The sequence below is a fragment of the Lygodium microphyllum genome, chromosome 18, assembly GCF_053477565.2.
Source record: "Lygodium microphyllum isolate KBCC chromosome 18, Lygodium_microphyllum_v1.1.10, whole genome shotgun sequence".
In the NCBI taxonomy this organism is placed as follows: Eukaryota; Viridiplantae; Streptophyta; class Polypodiopsida; order Schizaeales; family Lygodiaceae; genus Lygodium; species Lygodium microphyllum.
In genome coordinates, this window is record NC_141152.1 from 83792662 (window position 1) to 83802936 (window position 10275).

The window sequence follows — 10275 nt, forward strand, 5'->3', positions numbered from 1 at the left end:
TAACATGACCAATGCGTTTATGCCAGATATCAATATCTGCAACTACACCAGTTCCATGTGCGAACATTGCTATACTCAATTCAGACATATCTGCATCCAATGTAAACATTCTGCCCTTCTTCTTTCCTTTTGCTATCAAGCGACCTTTATTTTTCATATCCTCAACAAAGCATCCATGAGGATTAAATCTGACCTGCAAGCCCTGCTCAACCATTTGACCAACAGAAACCAGATTCTTGGTGATATTCGGAACATGAAATACATTGGACAGGTATTTCTTTTTCCCATCCTGCATAGACAAAGGAATTTTTCCAATCTGCACAATCGGATGTGCAGTATCATCACCAGTCTCCACAAATCCTGGTTTTTCCATTTTCCTTGCATCCTCCATCCATTCTGCATGACCTGTCATGTGGTTTGATGCACCTGAGTCAACATACCATACATCGTTGCTTTCTTCTGCACTTGTCACAGAATTGTTCATGTGCTGCACCATAAACAAATGCTCATTTCTGTCATCACCCTGTCTACTAGAAGATGCATAATTTCCTTGTTGCAGTTTTCCATTCATTATGTCATTCTGCTTTTTATAGCAGTCTTTAGCCATATGACCCATTTTACCACAGTAGTAGCATTCAACATTACTGTTTGCATTTTGGCCTCTTTGCCATCCACCACGACCTCTTTGACTCCCCCTGCCTCTAGAGTTACCACGTCCTCCTCCATAGGACTGGTTTTCTTGAGTTTGCTGCATATTCTGATTTCTACCACGGCCTCCAAATCGGCCTCCTCTACCTCTGCCTCTACCTCTTCCAGCATTTGAGTAGAAGACAGCTTCTTTTGAAGTTCCTCCTGAAGAAGATGCACCACCATTTCTCTACTTCTCAGAAATTAGAAGAGCAATCAACTCCTGAAAATCAGGAAATCTTTCACGAACTGAAATGGATGTCCGAAACTGTGCATAATCCTTTCCTAGACCATTCAAGATTACAGAAACTAAATCATCATCTTCCACTGGCGACCCAATGGAAGCAAGTGCATCTGCAATCTTCTTCACCTTCATGTGGTAGTCATTGATGCTCATACTTTCTCTTTGCACATTATGCAACTCTTGCTTGAGCTGCCAGGAATGTGAGATATAACGTGCTAAGATAGCTTGTTGCAGAGAATGATATGAATGAGTATTCATTTTCTTCACCTGATGTTTTTTGTGCCAAATTCACCAATGAAAGAGGTTGCTCATGTACAATCTGCAGCAAGCTAATGGAAGCTTTACAATGGTCAATACAGGAGCAGAGATATATTTGTGTTTTGTTTATTGTGTTGTTGTTGTTTTGGCAATGCTCAATGATTGGTCTATATTGGATTCTAAAAAGGCATTGAAATATATCTTAGAATGCCAATCATATGGATGGGTTTAGCTTGTCACCTGTCTTGGAGTCTCATGTACAAGTGGTGCTACATATTGTGCAGTTGTTGCTTTAAAGTTGATGGGATGTATAGTACATGATCCAGTGTCTGGAATGTTGGCATCAACTATTTTGGATGTGAATGGCCTTATGAAATGAAATAGTCATTGGAGGAGGTTTCCAAGGAACAATAAACAAGTCATACGATACTTGCTATGCATTCTGGGTTGGGGGAGTACTCAATCTTCTTGGAGTTGGGCATCTCTAGGACACCAATGCATTGTGTGCCTTTTTATTAAGCTGTCAAAGTGAGTTTGGTGGTTTAGCAATTATCCAAGGGAAGTACCAGATTTTTTACATGCTTATTATGGCCTCTATGGGTTCAACTTGCTTGGAGAACCAGGTTTGAAAAGTTTATGTTGGAACTAGGTATCTAAATTATAGCACCCCCCTCCAGAGATTGTTGTACTTCCATATCTTTTTGGGTTGCATCAGAGACAAGGATCTCAAGCTGCTCAGACACTATTGCATGCATTTTAGACTCTGACTAAGAAGATTATCATGTTTAGAGAAAGGATATGCTAATGGCTTCAATGATTCCAAGGAAGGTGAATTGTTGACTAAATTGTGCAACCCCAGAGCTTTGACCATGCTGCAACAGTTTTTGAGCCAGATCTTAGATTGCTAAAGACTGATCTTGGTACTTGACATAGATGAACCAGCTACTACTAGAGGCATCAATGCTGATCTTATCTATTGGCATAGCTTATTGACGCAATTCACCTTGTGGAAGACAAGAATACAAATAGAGAAGTTATGCAGCCTTGCTGATGCTCATCAAACAAAGTAACTTGACTACAATTGGCAGCTGATATCAATAGCTCCAGCTCTAATGAACAAGGTTGGCTTCAAACACGGGCTAATATTGACAAACTTGGAGCATTAAATGATTGGTATATTGCTCTTATGAAGGCAGACATAGAAAAAGGAGGAAGACTTGAATCAAATGCTTATGCCTATGGCGAACATGTATATGCTGATGGTACACACTATGATCTGCATGCATCTTATGAATATGAATAGCAACAACATGCAAATGAGCATGATTAATATGCAAGTTCATCTGGACAACATGTTAATGCTTATAGATATGATGTACCATGTCATAATGCAGAGTATCACTCCATTGAACTTTGGCAGCAGAATGGCTATTATGGGCAACATGCTTATGTTGATGAGCATCCACCTTTTCAATAACATAGTCATGATTACACATGGGAACATTTCTTAATTGAGCAACCCAGTTCTTATGGACGTGACAATAATGTTCATGCTTATCAGTACTCTTCTAGCTTTGATCAGCATGCAAGTTCATAACTACCATGGTATCCTATATCCCAATCAGTTCATACCCCATGATTACCCAAATGTAATAATGAGTTCTTTTCCAAGTGTTGATGATGAAGAAGAGAGCAATGAGTAAGCTAAACAACAAGATTGGGATAATGAGCAACATGATCAACAAGAAAATGAGCAAGAAGACCAAGAAGATGTACAAGAAGGGAACAATGAAGAGCAAGATGTACAAGCTGATGACATCTTAGTTGATGAATCACATGAGGCACTCACAGATGTAGATGGTTATGCTGAAGGTTTTAGACACTTGGAGAAACCTCATGATGATATTCTTGAGCATCATCTTACACTTAATCAAGGTTTACAATAGCCATTGAACGCATTTGATAATGAGTACCTTGATCATGCTTATGATGACTGGCATATGCCCCATGATGATATAATACATGATGTGGGCATACATGAATATGAAGATGGCATTGTGCTTCCCTATGATCTAAGAGATTATGGATGTGATTATGGACTTGATTATGGGGATACTTCATTGAATCCATTTGATCCGGGTGGATTGGAGTATGTGGTTGATGGGCATTCTCTCCTCTTGGACAATCATTATGATGGAATACCTTTTGATCTAGGAGGTTAATGGATTCTTGGGATTTCATTTAGACTAGCATCCATCTTTTTTTTGGTAGACTCTTTTGGCTGAAGATTGGTTATCTATGGCCATATTTTAGTGAAGGGAAGATTGTAAATAGCTCACTGTTTTACACTAGATTTTACTATGAACTCTAAACAACCAAACCATACCTACATGGGCTGAAAGCACTTACCAAGAGCTCCATTTTGATGTGTAGCATACCTTGATCAAAGTTCTCTACAGAAAGTTATCTTAGATTTACTACAACAAGGCCCTGTAGTAGATAGCTTGCTATCCACTGTCTGCAGCTCGCATTTACTCAAGATATTTGGGTCAAAATTTCATTTTTATAATTTTCCAATAAGGCCCATGTATCGTATATACCCCAATGACCCATCATAGGAAATAATACCTCTTCATTCATTAGTATACCTCTATAATAATGCAGCACAATAGTACTCTAATCTGCTCCTGTGCCCAGTTATCATAAGTGCCCAAATTGTTTTTGAGGGTAAAAACCTTCACGTGAGGATGGAATGTAAGAGAGGGGGATTTAATAATGGGGAAATACTAGCTACACTGGTGGCTGGTATATAAGGTGTTAGGGACTTGTTTTTTCACCATCAGATTATAATATAAGTATCCTTTCATCTTCATCTCTCTCTCTCTCCCTGCTTTCATGGCTTCTTTCTCTCTCTTTCTATCTTTCTCTCTCCTTTTCTTGTATTTCTCTCTCCTCGTCACTCTCTTTCTCTCTCTTCTTACAGTCTTTCTCTCTCTTCTGCACTCTCTCTCTCCTCTTCTTCTCTTTCTCCTATCCTCTTCATGACAAAAATTAAAGACTCACATAGGTCCACAACAAAAGCAATCCTTGTCTACTTTTATTCCACTAACCCAATAAGGAAAATGTGCACTCCTACGAAAAGTTTTCCCTTACAAAAGGAAAGTATAATCAATGCATTCATTATTTTTATTAACACCATATTAGAGATTTTGGAAAATTTTTAAGTTCTAATTTTAAATCAGTGATAATACTTAACCACGTTGTTGTACTGCTATGCGGACAGAGTGCGAAAAACTCTAGAGTGCATTGTCATTTGGCTTTCTTCTTGGTCTAGAAAGTAAATGAAATATTAGTGATTACTGTCAATGTCCATAGTATGGATGGTTCAAAAATACTAGATTTTTAGACAAGTTTAGCCTTATTTTGATATTTTGGATATTATTTCTTGTAAATATTGAAAAAAGTTATAGAAAACTTCTAGAATAGGGTGACATGCAAAAAAACAAGTGGCCTTTTTAGCCAGTTTTAGAGTTTCATGCAAAAAGAAGGATTGGAAAAATCATGCGTGGTGCAATGGTAGTTTACAAGCAGCAAGCAACACTCCAAATTGGGAGAAGGAGTGATCTAGAAGAATTTTGATCAAGTGTCTTGGGGTTTTACCCCCCATTTGGTGCCAACCATCAAAATTTTTGTCTGAGTAGTAAAGGAGAAGATAGTGATTGATGCAGGTTTTTTGTCCATAAGGGAGCTCCATGAGCTCTAATGCTTGGAGATTGCTTTTGAGTAGTGCTAGACAAGGAGTTTCAAGTTCTATCAATACATAGTGTTTTGATTCGTTGTTCTTTGTTTTTATCATGTGTACCTCTAGTCTATTTTTTATCTTCTCTTTTATCTCCTATCATGTACTTCCTTCTATTTCTGATCCCCCAGTGGATACAACTTTTGGACTAAAACCCCTCCGACATTGGTGAACCCGACGTGAAAGGTCGTAAAAAGGAAAGACAATATGGGAGAACCTTCAAGCATAGTTTCTAGTGATGTTTTGCAGTAGTAGTTAGTGTAGAATATGAACATGCTTATGCAGATACAACAATAACAACAAGCGATTCAGGCTTTTTCTCAAATATAACTTGTTGTGATGAATGCTCTACAAGCAACTGAGTGTGAGATGAAGTTGTTTAATGGCAAGAATGTATCTTCATACTTGCATTCCTATGCTCAAAAGATGAAATTATTTGGGGTTTCTCAACTTGCATGGAACCAGTATTTTGTACAAGTAATTAAAAGCTTGAGTTACTGAATTATACATGCATAATGCTAATTAGGTAGCTTTCAAGAAGGCACTCAAGAAAGATTTTTACATTTAAGATACTAGTTTGATTATCCGCAAGACTTTCCAGGAGTAGGGTCTTGGGGCTACAGAGTTTTTAAGAGAATTTGAAAGTAGGTTTGAGCAGTTACTTCTTATAGAAAAACAAGCTCTTGCAAGTCAAAAGATTGAATTATTTCTACAAGCAGCAAATCTTGAGCTTTACGAGACACTTGATGATTTGCTAGAGGATCATACTACAGAGAGAGGTCTTAAAACCAGAGTGGATGCATATTAAGGAAGTTGTTACTGCACTAGTGAAAAAGCATAGAAGAAGAGAAAGATTGCATGTATCTAGCTTGCCTACTACTATGGGAAAAATAGTTGATGTATCCAATGAGCCACCTACTTCTATGGCTAACCCTATGGTTGCACCTATTATTCCTAATATTATAGAATATGCATTAGATGAATTGGTCAAAGGCATGTGGGATCTTCAATTGAATGTCGAAAAATTGGATGAGAAAGGACAAGAGGATAGAGAACGGGTAGGATCCCCTAAACCAGGGAAAAGATGTATGTGATGTGATAGCTTGCATCATGAAAGGAAGGATTATGCTACTTATCAAGAGGCCTTGGCATGAGAGCTCATATTTTGGAAGGATGGAAAGATCCATGGAGAAGAAACGGGATTTCCTCTTGCTTTGAATTTTGAAAAGGAAGGTATGTAGAAGTTCTTGGAAGACTTGGCTATTTGAAATGCTTATGCGGCTATACATGCTTCTACTTTTTATCTACAATTGGATATAATTCTTGGCCAAGTGATGGTTGGTCCAAAGGCTACAATATGGACACATTCTTTGGATGTAGTTGAAAAGAGGAAAGTTACTTATAGTGAAATGTCTCGTGCAGGGTAAGAAATTTGTGGCATAATTGACTAGGAAACACCGGTAGATGCATATTTAGTGTGTGCATATTTAGCAAAGGTGAAAAACATAGATGTACTTGTGGAAGAAATATGAAAGAGAGATGAAGATAATGTAGGGACCTCTAAAATTGTAATATATTAAAAATATAAAAGATTTTTTTATATTCGCCCCACGGCGGCGCATCAAGTTGGCATGTGTGAGGGGGGATGGAGGAGCCAGCAAGCTCCTCGCTGGAGCTTGCTTGGCTCCCGCACCATGCAGCCTGACAGGTAAGGGGGAAGGGCTGTAGTTGCTGAAGAGGAGGGGAGGAGGGACGAATTTGATACTACTGCCGTCGACATGCTGTGAGAAGAGAGGGAGGTCCACCATATCGCCACCGCCACTGGTGATCAAATCGCCGCTGGTACAAGGAGCCGCCACTTGCTCGCTGGGTCATGACCGTCGGGCCACGTTAAACTTCGTCATTCCATCTCCCCTCGCTGCCACAACTGCAACCTGAAGCTCTAGAAGCTTCTAGAACTTCTAAAGGCCTCCTCCCAAGCCCCCTTTCACCCCTCCCTTATATCCCTTTTAACCTTTTCACCCCCCCTCATAACTCTTTTTTACACAACTCCCTAAGCCTTTTTTTTAATCCCCCATGTCCCCATTACTTATTTCTCCCCCCCCCCCCCCCAGGACCCCAAATCCAAACCATCATCATGGGCCCCAGATGTTGTCCCGTGAGGAGTAGAGAGGAATAAGGTGGGAGAAGATAAAGAAAAGAAGAGGGGTGAAGGAGGAAGAGTAGAGAGGAGTAGGGTGGAAGAAGATAAAGTAGAGAAAGAAGAGTAGAGTGAAATAGGGTAGAAGAAGATAAAAGAGGTAAGAAAGAAGGAATAGAGGGAGGTAGAAGGGTAAAAAGGGAGGAAAAAAAAAGAGGAGTGAAGGAGGAGGAGTAGGGAAGGAGAAGAAAAAAGTAGAGGAAGTGCAAGGAAAGAGAATAAGTGCCTTCTATACCTTTTACCCCAAGCCCAAAGTTCTCCAAGGGTTCATGTGGTTGAAAAACCACACTCACCCATAAACTTTTTGCCAAGTATAGACCCTATAGGGCCTTCTTAGGCTTTGTAAATCTTTCCCTTTCCGAAGAATCTAAGAATCTAAAGGTCCTATCATTCCTTCTCGTGATCAACCATTCAAACGGTACCTTCCCTCGAAAGAGAGTCGGTGGAAATCCGGAAGAAATAGTAAAAGCTACCTTCACATTCAAATTGCGATGCCGCCTAAGAAAGTCCAAGGAGTAGCTACGAGAGGGTCATCTCCCGGTATCCATGTGGATATCTCACCCCAAAACCAGGTTCTTTTTTCTTGGCTTTAAATCGCTTTTAAGTCAATCATGCAAAGAGAAATTGTTAGGGATAGGATATAATTGTCCGAGTTATTTATAATGAAGGAGTTTAGCTTATAAATGATAATGTATAGAACATAGTTTCCTTCGAATAGCATCATGCATTATAACGAATTACGAGCAAGATTATCTATTTACTATAGTAGTATATTTCAGTTAAATCTTGAGGGTATAGAAATTGTATCTTGCACCATTAGTCCTATTCCTTTTTGCAATGAATCATTGTAAATGATTAAATTCATGAAAAGTTTCTTTCGTTGCTCAAATTACTAGGAAGTTATCATTGCTAATTGCACATCTTAGCAAAGGAAATGATTGTTCTTTGGCATGAGTTCGTCTCCAAGGAAAAAGGAAGATTAAATTGAATTGTATCGACTGGAAAGTCAATTGTCACAAGGATAGCAAAACCGTGACAAGGCGATCAATATTACCTTCCAAAAGATAACCAAACCAATCTAAACTTAGAAATACCATGCTGAAGAGAAAAATATGCCTTGGAAATGATTTAAAGCCCAAAGAAACATTTATACCTTAAGCACTTGACTACTTTCCTTATTGTAGGGTCAATAAATTCGTAAAGATAAGGAACTAGGGTTTGTCCCTGAGGTTCTTAAAAAGAAACCCTAGGTTCAACATACGTCAGTTTAAAGAAACTTAAACGGATTATTTCAACGCAGGACTTGCGCAACAAGTATGAAGTCATGTAGTCTTGTGACTGATTCACAAGACAAAAGGGTAAATAACCTCGACAAGGATGGCAGATCCTTACGCAAGTTATCTTGCAAAAGGATGTATTCGTGAATATCCTTCTAAATAAGGAAAGTTATAAACCGGAAACTAAAGTATCTAATGAACTTTAGGGTTGACCAAGTTGGGTTAATAAGGTACACCCTAACCCGGACTATAAAGGATCCCACCAAGTTACAAGACACCTTGGGAACGAGTGCTGATACACTCAAAAGGAAATAATAATTCCTTAACAGTTTGCCAAGCAACACGGTTGATTTTAATGGAAGTGTTTGTGCTTACTAGAGATTTTTTTTGAGCATTGTTTGAATGATGAATTACAAATTAAATGAATACCTATACTTCAGGTTGAAGGCCTGAAGTGAGAGGCAGTTTCAGTTACCCCCGACTGCCTGCCTAACCCTAACCAAGGGGGTTATTGACCGCGCCGGGAACGTGAACCGAACCCGCCACGAGAGGTCTCTCCGTTGAGCTCTACTTGGAGCAGGAGGACGCTTGGGTGCTAGGGGGGGCTCTGGCCGTAAATCCCTCGTCTTCTGGGTCCTGAACAAGAGGCTAACGTGACTCGGGATTGGATCTCGAGGCCCGCATATGATTACGGGCGGAAGCTTGGAATAGTGATCGTTGCGGATTACTGGATAGCCTTCGGGCAGATTATGGACAAGCCTACGGGCGGAACTCATTGTATTTCAAGATAAAATGATGAAATGTTAATAAAGAACTTGCTTGATATTGTTTTTCTATGTCACGTGATAAGATTACATGAAGGAACCAGTGCTTAATGGTTTAATTAAAGAAGCTGATTGTTATATGTCAAATCAATGTGTTAGATAATTACATAACTAAAAACAAACCGAGGAAAGTGCGGAGGATGGGCCATGGGTCCGTCCTACGGTTGGGTGGTCCCGGTTAGCCATGAACTTTTCTCAAAAATCTCGAAGAACAGCGAGATGATCATCAAAATGAATAACGAAAGCGATGACCTAGAGTTATGTCTTACCCGACTTATGTTGTTTTAGGGGAACGGAATGGGACTATGCCTTATGGCAGAAAGGTTGAGCTTTGTATCCCTCTCATTCCCATTCTCCTTGAACTAAGTGCAGCGTGAATCCGCTTCGGACCTGGCGTTTCTGCGTAAAGTAGTTCGCTCGGGTCCGACACTAGTTGCTGTTAGTTAATGACCAATCAAGAAAACCCTAATTCTGATCGATCCTAAGTGGGAACGGAGAGGATACTTCTGCTACCTGGCAGACGCGGGAAGACCTAGATCGCAAATCCCGTAACATTCCATAGGAGTGCCGGGCGGAGCTTTCTAGACATCCTTTCCGATGGACTGCTAAGATGTGTCCTGGATGACACTAAGAGGAAACGTTACAGTTGGTATCAGAGCCGACCAATAACGGAATTTCTTTTATAAAATATCAATTAAAATAAGTAAAGAAATTTTTGTTGTCCAAAACATTTCCTTACCTTCAATGCTGTCTTGCAGAATTATGAAGCGTGGAACAAGTTTTTGGTATTTCAGGTCATGTTTATGACTGCAATGTATTCTCCGCTTTATAGACAAAAAATTGGGATGATGAATATCCTGGAGCAGATTTATAATCCATCACCTTTATACATAGAACAAAGATGGACGGGGTCTTCAGGAATCTACTATATAGCCGCCCACCGATTTGTTGATCTACAAACCAACCTAAAGAGGATCAGGTGGTTG

The 10275-nt window shown here is 39.6% G+C and overlaps 1 pseudogene; it reads left to right on the forward strand.

Moving 5' to 3' along the window:
- Window positions 1-1241: 1241 nt before the first annotated feature.
- On the forward strand, window positions 1242-1838 carry LOC148021098 (geranylgeranyl transferase type-1 subunit beta pseudogene; annotated as a pseudogene).
- Window positions 1839-10275: the final 8437 nt, after the last annotated feature.